Source organism: Doryrhamphus excisus, chromosome 1 (genome assembly GCF_030265055.1).
Source record: "Doryrhamphus excisus isolate RoL2022-K1 chromosome 1, RoL_Dexc_1.0, whole genome shotgun sequence".
NCBI lineage: Eukaryota > Metazoa > Chordata > Actinopteri > Syngnathiformes > Syngnathidae > Doryrhamphus > Doryrhamphus excisus.
Genome location: NC_080466.1, coordinates 41,913,055 through 41,934,085, shown reverse-complemented (window position 1 = coordinate 41,934,085; position 21,031 = coordinate 41,913,055). Strand labels below are relative to the sequence as shown.

Here is a 21,031-nt window from a genome sequence, read left to right as displayed (position 1 = left end):
GACTGCATTTAAGCTTGGGGAGCATTAACATAATGATACAGTATAAAAACAAACAAAAAATGTCATTATGAACCAAGTAGTGTGCACTGAATCTTTATGAACTGCGAGGAGGGAATACCCAAATGTTGACATTATTTTTAAATGACTGATTGGGTGTTACTTCATGTAAAATAGAGCTTTTTATTTCCTATTAGAAACTGCGAGAATGGGTGTGATAGCAGGTTGTTTGCAAGTATTCCCGTACTCCTGTATTTTGCTCTGCAGCAAAATATATATTTTGCTGCAAAGCAGGATTGATTTGGACTATGAATGTGCATAAATCAATGGATGCCAAAGAGGAAGAAGGTCGTTTACATGCCGGCTGTCTAAAGTACGTCCTGCCTGCCTTGTTGTCCAAAATGAACTTCAGAAGATTTTGGTGGTATTTTTTTTTAAATCAACATGAAGTTTGTTTAATTGATTAATTATTGACAAAATATGCAACAAATAGGAAAGCGATGCCAGCGAAATACCGCAGTACTGCACTCGGAAAAGTGCAAATCCAAGCAAGATTTGAAATCAAAGTCAAAAGTGCTGACTTAGTCCCTGAGTTACTGGTTGATGTTCCGTACAATAACAATAACATTTGCTATAAAAGAAGAGGACAAAGCTTAACAATAGGTATGCATTCAACAAAAGCATAAGTTTGGGGAGCCATAAAGTACTTGAATAATATTTATATTACTTAAAATAAGCAAAATAATTCAACAGCAGAAAAGGAAAACGTGAATTCTGTTGGCAGATAATTTTTTTGTCACATTTTAATAATCAACAATAAACCTTAATCATCATCATCTCTGACCATTTTCGAACATTTGTGGATATTGGGTAGTCAACATGTGTAGGCAATGATCTTTGATTAATCGGTTATCAAATTAATCCACAACTATTTCAGTATTTCATTCAAAATGTTAAATCTATGTTGACTTTGGAAAACTTTCTGATATATTGCAGACCGAACCACTTGGTTTGTGTTTGGTTCATATTGATTTGGTCCATCTAGGGCAGGGGTGGGCAAACTTTTTGACTCGCGGGCCGCATTGATATAACAAAATTTCCGGGGGGGGGGGGGGGGGGGGGGGGGGCGGCAGACTATATATTTTACACGTAACAGTCCACCTGGTATTATTGTATCTGTAAAATTGTCATGCAATCTGCTATTATTATTTATTATTTTATATTTAAATATTTTAAAAATAATAAAATATTATAATTAAAATAAAATTAAAATTATAATAATTATATTATTATTATGTAAAATGTGCAAATATAACAATAATATTATATATAATTAATATAATAATTAGCATTAATATAATAAATATAATAATCATAATAGTTATAATAATAGTATAATAATTATTATTTTAATTTTTATTATTATTATGTGCTTGTGTCTCTTTTTTCAGGAGCACTTTGTAAACAACAGACCATGTCAAACAACGAAATTGATACAACCATCAAAAGGTTGGCTCAGGCCATGATGCCAGGTTGTATGTTGAGTTTAAATTAAATACTTTTGAAAGATTGGGCGGGCCGTATTCAAACACTTGGCGGGCCGGATGTGGCCCCCGGGCCGTAGTTTGCCCACCCCTGATCTAGGGCCTAACTGATTAATCAGATTAATTGATTGAGAAAATAATCATTAGTTGAAGCCGAAAATCTCTCCGAAAAATGAAATAAATTGCAAAATGAACACAAATTGATGTTGCAGAACACAGCGATAGAGCTACGTGGATGTGCTCATTTCATTGCAACAGACTGTTACCCACAATCGACCCAGTGAGCGAGACCACTGCAGAACAATGCGCAATTAGAAAATGAAAGTGCCGTGTGCTTTGCAGCGTGCATACCGGAGTGACAAAGTGTTGCGTATCTACCCTCATCGGATATCACAGGCAGAACGTTCCAACTTTGGATCCTTATTAAAGCCTCCAGAATCATCCCTGGCACGTCTCCCGCCCCGGTCTAACCAAGGGGGTGTGCATTAGTCTATGAAGGCAGACAGAGGGGGCATCAGGGAGGCAGTGCTCATGTATGCATGTCTGTGGAAGAGTACTGGCTGAGCTCAGAGAATCAGTTGCCATGGTAACAGCTCTGCTTACAGTTTTTTCTCCTCACACCTGATAGTCTCTCTCCTCGGAGGGGGGGGGGTGGATACAGTATACAAACTGATCAAGGCGGGAAGATGAAGGGCCAAATATGAATTTGAGTTATTTTGAGTTATTTTGCCCATATTTGTTTTTTTTTTGTACGTAATCCAGTGAGTGTGAATGGTTGTTTGTCTATATGTGACCTGTGATTGGCTGGCGACCGGTTCAGAGTGTACCCCGCCTCTCGCCCGAAGACAGCTGGGATAGGCTCCAGCACCCCCGTGACCCTTGTGAGGATAAGCGGTAGAAAATGAATGAATGAATGAATGAATGTACGTAATCCACCCGATTATGGGTCATGTGATTGTTGTTAGCAATTGAGATGTTGTGAAGTGGTTGTTGCCTGTTGTTCCGTGGAGAGTAAACGCTTTATAGTACTTATCCTCCACTTCGCATTCTCAATCACAGCTACGCATTTAGTGACCCTCGCCGTGAGTAAAATGTCAACACAACAGCAGCACGGACGTAGCGGTGTCGCTCAATGCTAACGCTCGGGGGTTCAAAAATCAAAGTCCAGTTCCGACCGTGAGGAACAACACAGAACGTGACAAAGTATTTCCACCTAGTGGCCGCGCCGGACTTCCACTTTCTTGATGTATGACGCACAATTTTATACTTGAAACCGGTAACATGCCCAACGTGCCTTCCCAAAAAATCCAATACGCCAACTCCACTATTTCATTTTGCAGTAAACACTAAGCATCTGAAGAGGTTGTGAATAAGTCTGACACATGCTCCCAAAATACGTCTGATGTGTGACAGCCCTTCTGATCTACGCCACAATAGATTCTGTAAATCACTGGGAGTTTTTGACAGGGACAAGGACACTCACCGCCATCAAACATAAATTCACCGCTTGGCACACACTCGCAACGGCACCGAGACTCTCACATGATGCTTAGTGTTTTCTTGAAGGCATCTTGGGTGTCTCTAGGGCAGGGGTGGGCAAACTACGGCCCGGGGGCCACATCCGGCCCGCCAAGTGTTTGAATACGGCCCGCCCAATCTTTCAAAAGTATTTAATTTAAAGTCAACATACAACCTGGCATCATGGCCTGAGCCAACTTTTTGATGGTTGTATCAATTTCGTTGTTTGACATGGTATGTTGTTTACAAAGTGCTCCTGAAAAAAGAGACACAAGCACATAATAATAATAAAAATTAAAATAATAATTATTATATTATTATAACTATTTTGATTATTATATTTATTATAGGCGGCACGGTGGTCTAGGGGTTTGCATGTTCTCCCCGTGCATGCGTGGGTTTTCTCCGGGTACTCCGGTTTCCTCCCACATTCCAAAAACATGCTAGGTTAATTAGCGACTCCAAATTGTCCATAGGTATGAATGTGAGTGTGAATGGTTGTTTGTCTATATGTGCCCTGTGATTGGCTGGCGACCAGTCCAGGGTGTACCCCGCCTCTCGCCCGAAGACAGCTGGGATAGGCTCCAGCACCCCCGCGACCCTCGTGAGGAAAAAGCGGTAGAAAATGAATGAATGAATATTAATGCTAATTATTATATTAATTATATATAATAATATTGTTATATTTGCATATTTTACATAATAATAATATAATAATTATTATTTTAATTTTATTTTAATTATTATAATATTTTATTATTTTTAAAATATTTAAATATAAATATAAAATAATAAATAATAATAGCAGATTGCATGACAATTTTACAGATACAATAATACCAGGTGGACTGTTACGTGTAAAATATATAGTCTGCCCCCCCCCCCCCCCGGAAATTTTGTTATATCAATGCGGCCCGCGAGTCAAAAAGTTTGCCCACCCCTGCTCTAGGGTCTGACTTCAGCCCTCACTTCAGACCACGGTTCCCTCAAACATCCAAGAAACATTTGGTGACGGCAAAAGGTTATTAGCTATATCAGAAACGGCAGGTTGATTGATTGTGCTCGATGCCCAGCCCGCAGATCCTATTGTATCTCTCTGAGAAATACCAATCGATCAAGCCTTTTTTAACATTGAAAATGAGTCATACAAATACTGTATTTATGATTCATGGTGAGATCTGATCAATATCTGCGAATACTCAAAACTGAAATATGGGTATTGTATCCAGAAGTGAAAAGATCAGTAAGAAAAAACACAGACGAGCTGTTGTTTGTTTGCTATCAGCAGTACTACGTATATATGTCTGTCAAGTCATCTTACATATCTTTCAAAGAGAACTCCTAATGACAAGTTTTGCCGTTATGGAACTCTCACCCTCGTTCTTGTTTGCCTTTTGAAGCAACACAACACACACATTGAGAAACAGTACGGAGATTTCTTTTCTTTTTGGTCGTTTGTTAATTCATTTTCTTTTGGTTGGTTGCCATGTATGATGAATATTTCATTCAGTATCTGCTATATTTTTCTACTTGTGTGTTTTAATCACACGCTTATGACTATTCTCATGTTATTTGCAGATGTTTTGCATTGCATTTGCATGTTATTTCTTTCCCGTCTTTGCCTGAGACTATTTTCATATTTAGTAACAAAGAGGAAAAAAGATGTACAAAACACATTTGTTTTAAAAGGACATATTTATGCTTTAAGTGTTTTGTTTCCAAAGTCAATTAGTTTTCCGTTCACACTACCTCCAAATGAATTTTAATTCATCACGCATTTCAGTGTGATCTCTGTGTTGTGCAAGAGGCTGCCAGTGAAAACAAATGCCAACAACCTTCATGCATAATATTATGCTAATGGCAACGCTGAAATGCACTTTGAAAAGGCGTGACCTTGTCGTAGAGTTCACTGGAAAGCGGCGCCATGGGTAGAAATACAGCTAGAGTGTAGAGAAGCGTGTCACGGCTGTGCTTATCTGTCTGATAAAGGACATGGCACGCCACAGAGCTATCATCCATACTCATAGCAGTCACCTGAAATATCTTTCTTCCTATTTCCTTTTGCCCGAGGTGTTTGTAGGGACATCGTAAATCAGCGAGAGAACGGCGGTGCTCATAAGCCCTCGCGGAAGAACTCATCTCGTCTTTGCTGTGTTTGAATATATGAGTACAGTGGTTCCTCGGTCTTTGTTAGTTCCTTCCAAACGGATGATGGTTCCATTATCGCTCATTCGGTATATCGTGGTTTTAATAAATTCATAAATGATTGCTGTTTTGCGGTAGATCGTGGTCTATTATTAGTCAAAACATATTGAAATGTGGCTGCATGGTGGATGAGTGGTTAGCACGAAGGCATCACAGCTAGGAGACCTGAGTTCGATTCCACCCTCGGCCATTTCTGTATGGAGTTTGCATGTTCTCCCCGTGCATGCGTGGGTTTTCTTCGGGTACTCCGGTTTCCTCCCACATTCCAAAAACATGCTAGGTTAATTGGCCACTCCAAATTGTCCATAGGTATGAATGTGAGTGTGAATGGTTGTTTGTCTATATGTGCCCTCTGATTGGCTGGCCACCAGCCCAGGGACAACTGCGATAGGCTCCAGCACCCCCGTGACCCCCGTGACCCCCGTGACCCCCGCGACCCTAAGCGGTAGAAAATAAATGAATGAACATTACCTCTTTCTGTGCATTATAACGCCAGAAAAATAGTTAATATGAGCTAGCTAACAATGCACGTCAATGGGACACACCTACTTGTATGAAAACCGAGGCAAAAGTTTGCATACAAACTTTACTTCGGTGCAGTAAAACGCATTTCCAAACATTCAAAAAGTGCCAGAACAGAACTACAAAAAAAAAGGTTGAATTTCAAGACGAGCAGCGCTTCTTACTTCAAAATGCAAAAATGACTCTAAGGCACATCTCTAAAAATGTTAATGGAAGCAGCCTCTTGAAATCACAATGTACAATTTAATTTAGAGTATCACAGTGGAGGACACCTAAGAGGTTTTACCGCCAAAGCCTTGGCTCCCACCTCAGCACTCTCGGCCCCTGCACCGCTAGCACGAGAGCCACTCAGCTACGGTTGGCTAATGGGCAGCTCCAAGTTGGGGGGAGACTAAGTGAGTGCGGACACGAACAAACCATTGGCATGCCGCAGATGCAAAGAGGAAGCAGCTGAAGGACATTTCTAAGGGTGTGTTTATTCGCTTGCCACACACACTCAGCCTAATCTGTGATTCTCCAAACAAGAGCGGCGGACTCAGCAGAATATTTGGACCACGGTGTCTTTTCTATTCCACGCCACGCTACATCAGGCTCCTCCACATGCATGACAAATACCACATGATGGTGCGAGGACAGAAACAGGGTGTACACATCAACCGTTTGCAAAACACTATTTCCCCGGAAGACAGTATTCCAACAGCGCCTTCAGCATCACCCCGACTTCCTGTCATGGCCCATTTGGAGTTTATTCCCTGGCACCCAACGCAGGGACAGGCACAAAGCCAAACCATATGGCAGTCAACATGCAGTAGTACGGCGCTCTGCAGAAGAACGTAGCTGAAAAAGGCAAGACTACAGATCTAAGAGGTTTTGCTTGTGTGGTCTGCGAAGGACCCTTTGCTCCACGACACCTTTGCCAGTAGACGCCATCAAAACAAAAGCCCCACACTGCTTCAGGTGAGGAACAGAAGGTGTACCGCCATGTCGACATAGAGACGCGAGTAGCCTTCAAAGAGGTTGTTGAAGTGAGCTCCATTTTATCTCTTCTCACTCACCACAGCCCCTTTTATGTGAAATAATAAGCAATTATCTGCAACCGGTTCCTTCCATTCCAGCAGGCAGATAACGTGACACGCTGTAGATCTCAGCCGCCTCTTAGCACTGCAGCAGCAGTAATCACTGTGGAAGCTGCCATGTAATTATCATGTGTGAGGTTAAGGACAGTCCTACACGCTAATTACGACCTCAAGACCTGAAACTGAGAAAAATACTACAAAGTGGCATTTTTGGTAATGGTGGTTTATTTTCAACCGGCTTATGAAAATGACAATAAAGGACATACGGTTACCCTGAAACAATGAAACATGGCTGAAAAGTATTAGGAAGAAGCACAACTGATTTAATCCTCTCTTTGCCACATCTCTGCAATGACTGATATATATACTGATTATGTCTTTAGAGCGCACAGAAAGGGTCATGTCTCAAATACGGATTGTGGATGAAATTTCAACACGCCCCCCGCCCCCAACCCCCTCCAAGAAGTGTGGTTTTCTTTTGAGGATAGGTTTGAAAATGAATGGGGGAAAAGTACAAAGCCAAATATGTATATGTATATACAAATTTCCCCACTGAGGGACGAATAAAGGCATATCTTAATGTACCACTTCCACACAGAATGGGAGGAGAACTTTTAGTTATTTCTTTTAATTTTAATTGGTTTTATTTTTTTAGACTTTTATTGCTTTGCTTCTTGTGTTTAATATTTTAATATCTATTTTACTATTTTATTTCTTAAATGATCTTTTAGTTTTGGATTATTACTTTTTATTTTACTAGTCTGTGCAGCACTTTGGAAATTATAAAATGTGCTATATAAATGAAGTGGATTGGATTGGATTGGAATTGTCGGATGTCATGTCGGAATTTTTTATTTTTTTTCTCTCTCTCTGCAACTTTAAGTGTACTACTGGTTACTACTTTTTTTGTCGGAATTTTCATCCATCCATCATCAGTTCATTAGTTTTTTTAAAATGCCTTACAGCAAGTGAAGGATATTCAAAGCGTGATGTAGCAAGGGAATATTTTTTCTTCCCTGCAACCACATTAGTTAACATATGCTAGTCGCTGATGGTGTTCTCATGTTTTGGTTGACAAAAAATGTAATGTTTGCGCTTGAAGTGGAACAGCAACGAAATGTGAGTACTCCAAACGTTCAATGTGACTTCCTGTCACTTAGAATTAATGCTTACAATGTGAGCTTTAAAAGCAACACTTCTTAAAACCGTATCGTGTACCAGCTTATGTCAGCACTGAGTACAGTAGCTCCTCCCCGAACCGTGAATGGAATAAGCAGTATGGAAAATAAACGGATATTTATTCATGTACGTTTACAAAAAATATCAATGGCTTATTCTTTTTTTTTTTTTTTGGTCATTTCTAGAAACAGAAAATCATTAGTCGGTGTGTTGTGTTGCTGCAGCGAGAGGGCAGATGTGTTTCACGGTTGACTAAACCATTTTGGGATTTTTGTCAACACCGCCTCAGACTCTCAAACAAAACAATGAGTTTTGGGAGAACGGGCGACCAGGAGAGCATCCCTCCTCTCATTAAGATGCCTCCTCGTCTCTTTTTGCTTCACCACTAAGCATTCTGAAATGAGATCATGTTGTCTAATCATTAGATTTAAAAGTAAGATTTGCTGTTTAATATTGATCCACCCCAAATTCAAATGAGTTAACTCAATTTGCAGATTGCAGTGTTACATACGCACAAAGGACTGTAATGGAATCGATTGGGAGAACAAGCTAAGATGTCCATGATGCTGGTTATGTTAGATATAGTAGAATATTTACCCTTGATGATAGTTGCCATTTAGAAATCTACCACTGGTAATGAGACAATTGTGTCATTTTAGTTCAAAATGCCAAATTATCCCTTTGTACATGAATACTTCAGAAGGTCCGCAAACTTTAAGCAAGCAGGTGACCAAAAACTGCTCTATAATTAACACCGAGAGACCCTGACCGAGGCTTTTTCATGTATTTTAATTAATTTGCTAATTCAGTGGGAGAAAAAAAAAAAATATATATATATAAGCTGCACATCCACCTCCCAAAGTATGATGGTGCCACAAGTTCCATGGCGTTATGAAAAAGGGGTACACGGGCTGCTTTGAGGTGCTCAACTCACACAGGGACTGCAAAAATCAAACAACGTTATGATGACACCGAAAAAAAGTGTTTTCATGTCATGCTGTTAGAAGCCTGTCCATGCAGTTTCTAAAGTTTATTTTTCCACATCTAAGCTCAAAATGTTCTATCATCTTAACCTCGGGAGAGGTATCGGCGCTACTGCAATTCATTGCAATTCAATTATAATGAAGTGTTGATTCATAACAAACGTTATCATAGAATACTTTTCATATGAAGTCAACACTTTTGTTTTTACACAGGCTTTGCTACACATCTTAGAATGCAATTCAATTATGATGAAGTGTTGATTCATAACAAACAAAATACAAAATAATATACTTTTCATATGAAGTCAACACTTTTATTTTTGCTATACATCTTAGAATAAAGATCTGGGCAGGAGAAAAATACTAATCATCATCATGTTCCAAAACTGAACTACCCAATTTCATTTTTCCTTCTACGCTGACCAATCAAAATTTGAAAATTTGGGAATTTTCCAGAAAACAAGGCAAATTTCCTCTGAGATTGGTGCCAGTTGATTAAAAATTAAATAAATAACATGATTATTTTATTGTCAAATCTCACACCGCATGCGAAGAGGTAATTAAGTCGTTACCGCTGAGAGTGATAGGAATAATTGGATTGCACTCGGTCAAACTTTCTAGTTTCAGTGTGTTCTGGCGTGCACGGATTCCCAGCAGGAAAGGTGAACCCATTTAACCCTTACAATTTGGAAACAGTGATTCTTTCTCCGCTTGACACCTGACAGACAACAGTCGGTGCATTTTCATGCGCTAAAAAGAGAATTATTGCAAGAAGAAACGTCACATGAACACGCAGGCTATTCAGTTTGGAAACCCTGTTCCTCCTGCATTAAAAAACCATTTCATCGATTGATCAACAGAGCGAGCTTTCTCTGATTGCGGAAGTCTCTGTGGAGAACTGAAAGTGCAGCATTGACAACAATCCATTCAGAAGACGAGAAGACAACGCAAAAAGGAGAAGGGCATTTTTACATAAAGAATGAGACAAATTAAAGCTATAGAAAAGGGGTCTCAAACTCAATTTACCTGGGGGCCACTGGAGCTAGGGTCTGGGTGAGACTGGGCCGCATCAGGTTTTCCCAAAAAAAAAAAAAAAACGCATTTATTAAAAACAGAAAAATGAATAAACTTTGTTTTGGTTCCGATTTTCTACAAGAAAAGCTCCGATAAAACATTCCACTGTTCTCAAATATCTTATTTTTTTATTTTTCTACACAAAATAAGAAATAAAATAAATAAACAATTCAAGAATAAAGAAAATCAATCAGTAATAAATAAATATAATAATAATAATAAAACGGCAAATAATAAAAACTTAAGAAACCACATATAGTTGGTGGGTAGACAAATTATTTTTTTCAGATTAAAATGAACAAAGCATTATTAGAGCCCTGTAGACATGACAAAACACGACTATAGTCACATTTATACTCTTTTTTTATTTTTATTTACAACATATTGCGCAACTGCAGGGTCTTGAGACACATGCTAACTCGCAAACTAGAGAGCTAGCGACCTAAACGGTAGCCTTCAAGTTATTTCCTTTAAACTTAAATAGCCAAAAACTTACCACTTCCACACGGACAGGGAGGATAACTATTAACAGTTATTTAACCTTTAACATGAACATTAATCAAACGTAATAATTTTTTTCTGGGTACATGATACCATACAGCATCCATATCAAACTAACATTAAACTTTCATATCAAGGCGGGGGCCTCAAGCTAGTGTCCTGCGGGCCACATTTGGCCCGCGGGCCGCATGTTTGAGACCCCTGCATTAAACCATTAGCGACCGCACGTATGAGCCTAAGCATGTTTGCCCTCTTCGTGGCTTCTTCCTCCACCTTGTTGAAAAACTTCCACAGCTAAACGAGCTGAAATGGTCAACATCGCCACCCAGAGTTTTGGAGTCACGTGGACTTTCACTCATGTGTGCATGTGTCAGACTTTTGCGTAATACTGCATCAAGTCTAAGACCCACAGTAGAAATATTTGCTTGGCTTGGCAATTATGTAATGGGAAGTTGCTCAAACACACACACACACACAGGAAAACATGAATACAACTCAACAACTTTACTCGGTCCTCCATGGAAACTAACACACATCAAACAGTCGGCAGACTTGGAATAGCAGGACCATGTCACTGCAAACAAACACACATTAACCACTGCGGTGTGTCTGTGTTTCTATGACGCCACAAGCGTCTCTTCATTCCTCCCACTTATGAGCAAAACATTCTGCATCGGTGTGTGTCTGTGTGTGTGTGAGGGTGGATGGAGGTGTGTGCGCCTTGTCAAGCAGCTCGACTTGTTTCCTTGTGGGATGTGTCATTTGTAACAAGTCTAGTATGAAAGGGGGATGAAAAAACAAAGAAAAACGAAGAGCAAGTTAAATCCTCATTAATAAATAAATATTTTCTGGCAGTTCTTTAAGTTAGAAGAGGAACAACGTGACCTAAGGCCTACATATGCATACTGAATATTTACTGCTCATATGTACCATCACAGAGGTTATAGTACCTCAACAATGCTGGATTCTGCATACTGAATATTTACTGCTCATATTTACCATCACTGAGGTTAGGCCTTAACAATAAGTGCTCCATAATGAGCTTACAGTGCGGTGTGAGGTTCAAAGATGCACAAAAAGATTGGCGATCCTCCAGATCATATTGAACACTGAAAATGCAGCTTTAGAGAGCTGTGGATCTCCATAATGTTCTGATGCAGCTCTGTTGTAAAAACCTTCCAATCCCACAAGGCTTGGTCCCATTGAAGCCACAAATCACACACGAGCCGCCGTCCTGGAGGTGAGTACAAGGTGAGGGCTTTCTCAGAATCAGCTCGGGCTTAAATGTGAGCGGTCGGTCACCTTAGAGACCTTCAAGGAATCGGTAGCAGAAATTCTTACATCTAATCTTCCCTGTCATATGTCTTTTCCTGAGCCACAGCCGGAGTTCCTTTAATGGAAATCTGTCAATTTAAAAACCCATCCGTTCAGAACAATGGGAGAGTGGAAAAATACGGAAGAATGAGAAAGTGAAGGCTGCAAGCATTGACCGTTGTTGCTCATAAGCTAGTGATGACCTTTTAAATGACATGAACAATTTGTGTTGACTCCAGCTCTGACCTCAGAAACAAGTTGTTCATCTTTCTGTGTGTGTTCTACGAACAAATAAAACACACACACACAATAAAGATGGTTAAAGGATTCCCTGGATGGAATCTGTCTATGCAGCGGTCACCAAAAACCCGTCAATCGTGTGCCACTAGTCGATCTTTGGGAATTTGCCGGTCGATCACGTGAATATCAGAAACAATATACACTACCGCTCAAAAGTTTGGGATCACTTGGAATTTTTTTTGGCCAGTCTGAGATACTATGACTTTTTCTTGGCAATCCTGCCATGAAGTCCAGCATCCGGAAGTCGCCGCTTCACTGTTGATACCGACATTGGCGTTTGACGGGTACTACGTATTTAGTGCAGCTGCCAGGTGACGACCTGTGAGGCGTCTTTGTCTTAAGCTTACACACTCTCAGATATTTTGTCTTCTTGCACAGTTGTGCATCGTTTTTCTGTCCTTGTTAGACCCAGTTTGTGCTGCTCTCTGAAGGGAGTAGTTAACAGCATGGTAAGAGATTTTAGTTTCAATTTCTATTTTTTTCTAATCATGTATTAGCCTGGGCGGCACGGTGGTCTAGGGGTTAGCGCACAGACCTCACAGCTAGGAGACCAGGGTTCAATTCCCACCCTCGGCCATCTCTGTGTGGAGTTTGCATGTTCTCCCCGTGCATGCGTGGGTTTTCTCCGGGTACTCCGGTTTCCTCCCACATTCCAAAAACATGCTAGGTTAATTGGCGACTCCAAATTGTCCATAGGTATGAATGTGAGTGTGAATGGTTGTTTGTCTATATGTGCCCTGTGATTGGCTGGCGACCAGTCTAGGGTGTACCCCGCCTTACGCCCGAAGACAGCTGGGATAGGCTCCAGCACCCCCCGCGACCCTCGTGAGGAAAAGCGGTAGAAAATGAATGAATGAATGAATGTATTAGCCTTATAAAATGATGAACTTGGATTAGCAGCCATACCAGGAGATTGATGCAGAGGACTGACAGTTGTTGATAGTAGGCCTCTATGCAAAAATGTAGAACGTTCTTTAAAAATCAACTGATTAATTTTAATTGTTTGTGAAATGCATGAAAATGTGTTTTTCTTTGGAAAACAAAGAAAGTTTGCAAGTGATCCCAAATTTTTGAGCGGTAGTTCCAGTTGACAAGCTACTACTTGTTTCTTGAAAATATGAATCTTGTGGATTTTATTCCTTCAAACACATCTGTTTCTGGAAAAAGTCACCCGTGGCTTACATCACAGCCTTGACCTTGTAGTCCTGTACTCAAATGTCATGCCATGAAGCACCTTTCACACAGAGTCAGCAGGTACACAATCCCCTGAACATATAGAATGGTGTCGAGCAAGATGACATAACAACATACCAAAACACAAAGCCCTGTCCATTCTTCTCCTACTCCTTTTCACCACATACCTGACTGGCTGCCCTGTTGAAGTAAGAGAAGCTGAATGTAAATGGCGATCTGTCCTGCGTCCGAGCCTGGAATTGAGTATTAGTGGCCATTTTAAATCTCATTCTCTGACATACAAACATTCAACTCTGGAGACAAAACTATCAATACTGAGCTCGTCGGTATTCTCAGAGTGAAATTGTGTAATTGGCTGAGACAAATACAATAACCCAAGGGAATGGTTTCCCCTTTTAACAATGTTATTTGCCTGACCTTTATCCAAGAGTGAATATACATGACTGGCTTTGACCCACACAAGCTTGATGAGTTGGCATACTAATTCCTCACTGCATCCATTCTCATGAACGGACATTAATTGACATGCACCGTCACTGATAAGCCACAGAATAATGTTAATCATGTAATGACAGTTATCAAGTGATTGACAGTATGGGTTTCAGGAGCGCACACAACCAACGAATGGATGCTGGATGGAGATGCAAGGTAATTGGAAGGCTAAAAAGTACTTTGTATTGTATTGGTCCTCATTGGTTTCATACAAGTTTCAGGTCACGGATGAACACAATCGATTCGACTTTTCATTGACTATGAACTTGTGTATTCTAGCCACGTTTGGAAGACATTGTTTGAACAAATAAATATGAAGGATGGCAACCCTGCCTTTGAACAGACATAAAAAAAACTCAACAGAAAAGAAATACAATACGTGACCAACACTGCTCATTCGTGCATTTCATCTTCCAATACAAGAATCCACGCTCCATTAGCACTCACTAGCTCCGAAAGGAGCTATTTAAATTTGATGCTCACTTGCTGAAGAAGTAACATTCTCAACTAAGGTCAAAACTGTGAGGCAATTATAATTACCAGTCAAGGAGCACCGAGAGTCATCTGCACTGAAGTCTGGAGGGAGCAGAGTTGCAAATTGTTTTCTGCTGACCACAGACCTCATGAAACAAAACGCAGATTAGTGTTCAACATTTCCAGTCAAGCCGCCAAAGTTGCGTGGAACGTATCCTACACTTATTTACTACATTGTATGTGTGGGCGCTAGGAAAAAAACATTAGATGTTTGCAATGGTTGGTATGTAAACACAAGTCTCTTCTCATCTGAGTACATCCTGTTGGACTGTGTTCCCAAACGACGGTTGCCAAAGGTTGGGTCTGATGCGGCTCCAGTTAATGCCACCTGATCCAAGAACTACAATCCTCTGAAATGATCTGGTCCAGTAATGGGCCATTGTACCATTTTGGTTCTTGGGGAACATATCCCAAAGCGATTACAAACTAACAAATTGCTGTCTTACATCTTGATCCAGATCCTTCTGTGTAGAACAAACAAACTGTGAACAAAACAATACCTTTCACACCTTTGGCAGAGGCATTCACGGCATTAAAATTCCAAATCATCAAAAAGGTTTGCTTTTACCTTAGCAGACACCAAAACAAATCCCACCACGGGGCTTCTGTTCCCGCTTCTTCAATATTGAGATTGCATTAGATGCAGCGTTTCTAATTGTGAAACGTTTTGCCTCGGAGTTAGACACAAATAGACTACAACTGCGTTGTGTTACGTTTTAGTTTTAGCACACTCGCTGGAGCCTGAAGCCAAACTATTGGATGTTTTGAATTTGTTACACAGAATCAAGGACAATTCTAGAGTGATTTCTGTAAAAAGTGGATAAAAGTGGATGATAGTTGTTCTTCTAACTAACAGGGGACATGCTGTTGCCATGGTTGTGATTCTAAAAGAAGCAGCAAGTGGCGGGCGGCTATAAGAGACTATACAATGTCTGCTAAGCACACAATAACAGATGTTAAGCTTGGACTTGTTTTTCTTTGTGATTCTCCGCCGGGTACCAAATGTGTTGGTTCCAATGAATGGTCCATTTGGGTTATTGATTGAGGACATTTTTAATTTAGATTTGGAGGAAATAGTGCATCATCCACGGTCCTTATACAAGACATACATGTCTTTCTCTTTTCTGTGTGTTCTGAAGATATAAAACCAGGAAAAAACAGGCAGCTAATTAATGCACACCTGCAATTAAAAACCCTTTCATTTTTTTCCCAATTCCGTTTTTTCCATTTACATTTTCGGAATTCCATTTTTTTACATTTTGCATTTTTTCTACCAGCCTAGTATGGGTACTTTTTGGGTTAGTGAGTAAAGTGTCCGTTAATTGAATGAAAAAATGCTTGTATTTATTGATGCAATACATCAATAAATTGCTACAAAATCTTCAACAAACTGTTGAAGAGCTTCCTTCCTTTCATAGCATCCAGATAAATACATTATTTATTGAAGTTGGCACCCTAACTCGCTTCTTAAAACCTCACACGCACAACATGGTCCGCCAGAGAGAAAGAAGACGTAGCAAGAAGGACCAGTGTTACCAATTTAGCGAGTATACATTTTAGTATTTAATATTCAGAGCCTTCTGATTCTGTCGGCTTTTGCTCTCAGTGCCAGATATTTGTGAAGATGAAAATGAAAATTGAGTAAATGTGTTATTGACAAAATAGCTACTGAACAGTACAGCAAAGAACGTAATCTGCGGGCTGTAGTGTTTGGTAGAACCGTGTGATGTTGAAAGATTTGTATAAAAAAAAGTCCAACTGACGAGGCAAGCTTTGAATGGGAACGTGTATGGAAAGCTTTGTATGACAGTTTGAAAAAATACTGCGACAACCTTGTGTGAGTGAAGTGATTGACAGGCGGAGTGTGTAGGTGAGCAGAAGTAAAAAAGAATGCTTTGCAGGGTGTGAACCAGCTATCAAAAAACAAATACTGTAAGCACACACAGAGGCGAGAAGAGACTTGGAACGACACATCACTTAAAGCTCCTTAGTTCATTTAGCTAAGATGGATAAAATTTCAGCACAACCCAAGAAGATCGCAATACCAATGTATTGAAATTGAAAGATTACTTCCCACCAGTGATTTTATGCAGTTTTAATTTTTTTTTGTAGCCTAAAAGTGCAATATGTTGCCAAACAAACCACATATAAACCAGCTACAAACCAGATAACATAAGACATAAAAGGAGCTGAGTGTAGCACAGAGTTCTGCCAAGGCACTCGTGTTCTCCAGCTAACACTAATGTCTTCCATTGTACACGTCAAAATAAATACAAATACACACGACCTTATCGTGGCTTGTGCTACTGGGTTGGGATAGTAAACTTAGTCCGACACGTGAGCCAGAAAACCAGACGACAGCTAAATAAGGAATTTAATAGTCTCTGGCATTTAAAGAACTGTTTGTTTGGATCAACAGCATGCCACCTGTCATGCCAATTATTTTTCTAGCCAATGCCTAGCGGTGTGTAGATGCTAACATCCTGGAGGAACCACCTATTTCTCAGTCAATTTCACGCAGTACAAGTCAGTCTGCATTTCAAATAAATATCATATTGTAACCTGCAATAGTCACTATCATTAATTGTGTATCTAAGGAGTTCAATTCCCTGGTAAAATGACCACAAGATAGGATGTATTTATCCATTATGCGTAGCGCTGGCAGGTAAGAGGCAGGGTTCATCCTGAACGGAGGGTCACAGAACCGGGAAAAACCCAGACCAGCACAGGAAGACCAAAGTCAGACTAACCCCTGGACCGAGCCTCAATCCATGAAAGAACAGAGGATCCCAACTTTCATCACAGTTAGAATTAATTGTGTTTTATTTGGATGTCTGGTAACTACTTCATGGGTACAAAGCAGTACGGTCATTGTCTTTATGCTATTTGGTGGTCAATTGTTATAAAAAGTCTGAACTTGACCGGTTGAAGCAAATGTTCTTTGACCCTTTGGTGAGCCACCTGTTGGAGACCCCTGCTCTAATTGGACTTATTTTTGATACTTGAAGACTCGCTGTAAAAACAGCATTGCAAATCCTGTCGCAGACTTCGGTGTTAAACATTGGGATGGGCCGAATTAGAAAGCTAATGGGTCGTATAAGGCCCGAGGGCCGTAGTTTGCCCACGCCTGACCTCGACGCACATACATGTACAATGAAGAGCCTATGGACTTGCACCAACAAAGAGATGCAAAGCAGTTGAGATTCAGTTTCTTACTCAAGGGCATCTCTTTTCAGAGATTACATTTCCAGCAACCAGTCACGATTCCCATATTTTTGCCCTGAGCAAAACTGCCCAACCTAAGTCTAGTCCTTACAGACAAATCTGAATGCTGATGCGGGTCGAGAATACATATAAAATCCACCAAGATTCCGAGGTAAACATCTCGGTATCATCAGCATGTAAACACACAAAAGACTGAAGTCTGTAAACACGCTGAGCACACAGACGATGAGCATAATGACTGCAACTGCCGTTCAGCCTTGCAACCAGTCTGACAAGTTTAGAAGCACGGCTGGCCAAACGGGACTGGGAGTCACCTGTGCATTTAGTCATGTAATAAACAATGCCACAAGGACCCTTGAAAGTACTTCATTTCAATAGAATTCATCTGTAAAATTAGTGTACCGCTGTAGTGCACTCCGGAGGAATCCGGAGGATACTAGTTATTTTAAAAATAGATGTCATATCTTCAGAATCAGAGAGCAACAGTACTGGATTTCAGGCTAGTTATCTTCACGGTGATGCTATTGTTGCTATATCGTCCTTAGAAGCTATTCTGACCCATTTTCATCCCTTCATTGTTACCTGTGCCTATCATTTAATAACAACATTTTATTCCCTTAGCCCATTTCTAATACCGATATAGCATATTATTCACCAGGCACAACATTGGTCTAATATTGGGATTGAGCCAATCCAGTATCGGTAAGAGGTTCCAATACCAACGTATCAAAAAACTGCCAAAACCACTTATGATAATTCCGATCCATGACCCACGTCTGTGCTTTAAGGTTATCAGCAAACATAGCGAGAAGAATATCAGCAAACATAACCAAAAGAGTATCAGCACCACATTTGTGTGGAATACTGTGGAATACCTGCGGAATACTTGAAACTGCAAAAGTGCCTAAGGACAATTCAGTCGTCACTCAACCTAACATGAATTTTTTTTGGAATGTGGGAGGAAGCCGGAGTACCAGGGCCAATCATTAAAGCGTATTTTGAGGGATCGGACCCACATCTGTGTTTAAGGTTATCAGCAAACATAACCAAAAGAGTATCAGCACCACATTTGAATCGCAGCCGTGTGGAATACTGTGGAATACCTGTGGAATACTTGAAACTGCAATAGTGCCTAAGGACAATTCAGTTGTCACTCAACCTAACATGATTTTTTTTGGAATGTGGGAGGAAGCCGGAGTACCAGGGCCAATCATTAAAGCGTATTTTGAGGGATCGGACCCATGTCTGTGTTTAATGTTATCAGCAAACATAGCGAGAAGAATATCAGCAAACATAACCAAAAGAGTATCAGCACCACATTTGTGTGGAATACTGTGGAATACTGTGGAATACCTGTGGAATACTTGAAATTGGAAAAGTGCTTAAGGACAATTCAGTCGTCACTCAACCTAACATGAATTTTTTTGGAATGTGGGAGGAGGCCGGAGTACCAGGGCCAATCATTAAAGCATATTTTGAGGGATCGGACCCACGTCTGTGTTTAAGGCTATCAGCAAACATAGCGAGAAGAATATCAGCAAACATAACCAAAAAAACAAAAGAGTATCAGCACCACACTTGAATCGCAGTCGTGTGGAATACTGTGGAATACCTGCGGAATACTTGAAACTGCAAAAGTGCCTAAGGACAATTCAGCCGTCACTCAACCTAACATGAATTTTTCTGCAATGTGGGAGGAAGCCGGAGTACCAGGGCCAATCACACAAGCGTATTTTGAGGTAAAATGCTCCAGTATGCAAAATCTTGTGAAAAAAAACATCAAAATATATGAGATGGAGAGACAAGCATTTTTACACGGCAGTAGAAATAAACAACCTAAAAGATGTATCAGCCATGCCATTTCCCCACACAAACCAACTCTGTTGGAGGTTCCGCCTCATTGTGGAGAAGCTGAAATAAGCAAGGCACTGTGGGTATCGCTACACCACATCAAAGACAGCCAACAACACGATAACGCTCATCCTTGAGAGTCTGGGGGGTTGTTCAAAGGCAGCAGTCAAAACGAGAGCCAGGGAGTATACAACAGAAACAAGAACGGGGGGGGAAGAAAAGGAGAGGAGAACCTGCTGACTCACCGCATCAGACTATCTGAGCGACTATTGCTGCTGCTGGGGGGGGGAAAGCTCCTTACCTCCCCTCCCCGCCCCATCTGAAAGACAGCAATGCTGTATAGAGATATCATTCTGAGGTGAGAAATAAAGCATGAAAGAGCGTCTCCTTTTCTCCAAGCATCCTGACTGAATGGTGCAGTCAGGGAAAAAGCTAGCGAGTAAGTACCGCTGCTGACACTGAAGCCCTGATCAGGCACACAATGCAACCGCATGAGCATCGAACACAACAGAGGGGTTAGCCATGCTTAGTCTGCACTATTAAAGACCAGATCCACACTCAATTAAATGTCCATGTATACTCACCTGGCACTTCATTAGGTAAATGCTCTGACACTCCCAGAGATGCTTTCTTTTAATAATGCCGTACTGTGGTATAGAAGTATACTGCATCATATGCGTTATGATTGCGTATTGCTTGTCTCGTGATGCTAACAAGGCTATTCCAATTACGAACATTATGCCATGAATCCTTTTCTAAACCAAAAGACAAATGCGGCACACTTGGCTGCGTTGGAAAGCAAACACTTATGAGTATTAATGTATTAATCACACGTACAAAATTTTTGGACCGTGCAATTTTTGGCATCGTCACGTTTTGTTTTTCCGTGAACAACATAGTTGTGGTGACCATGACGGAGTAAGAGTTCGGCATGCATGGATGACGGATGAAATATCTTGACAGCACCAATTACGTATGTAATCATATGAAAAACACGCTGCCATAATGACAGAGAATAAGAACAGGTAGCACGAGGGTCCACCGTTGCCAATTTGTGACTTTGTTGATATATTTAGCCAGGAATCAAACCCTGATAGATTGTGACAAATCTAGTGGAAACTTTTGGAGACGCTGACGCTCTTCCCAACGACCAGGGACTACTGCAGTTTTTTTATGTCAGAATTTAATTTGTAGTTTTAAACATAATTGTTTTGCTTTTTTAATCATTTTGTCTCCCACAACAGATTTCCTCTGTCCAAATCATCCGTTATTTGCAGTCCTGTGGGAAACACTGATCTTCCTACAAAGTTTTATCAATATGCATATTGGATTATGTTATTAAATATGCAACACAGGTGCCCATGTAGGAAGGAAACATGAGAAAGGTTCAAGTAGGAGGAGCTCATCGGACACTTCATCCATGTCAGTTTGAATTGCAAATTCACACACAGGAACATGTATTCTCACACTACAAGTCTCACACTATGATACAGTATGAATACACCGCAAACGCCTGAGGCAT

At 40.5% G+C, this 21,031-nt stretch overlaps 1 protein-coding gene across 3 annotated transcripts in view; it reads right to left on the bottom strand.

Annotated features, from left to right (window-relative positions):
- The window catches only part of LOC131099441 (band 4.1-like protein 1), a 58,494-nt gene that overhangs the window by 27,729 nt on the left and 9,734 nt on the right, over positions 1 to 21,031 (bottom strand). The window lies entirely within an intron of this gene.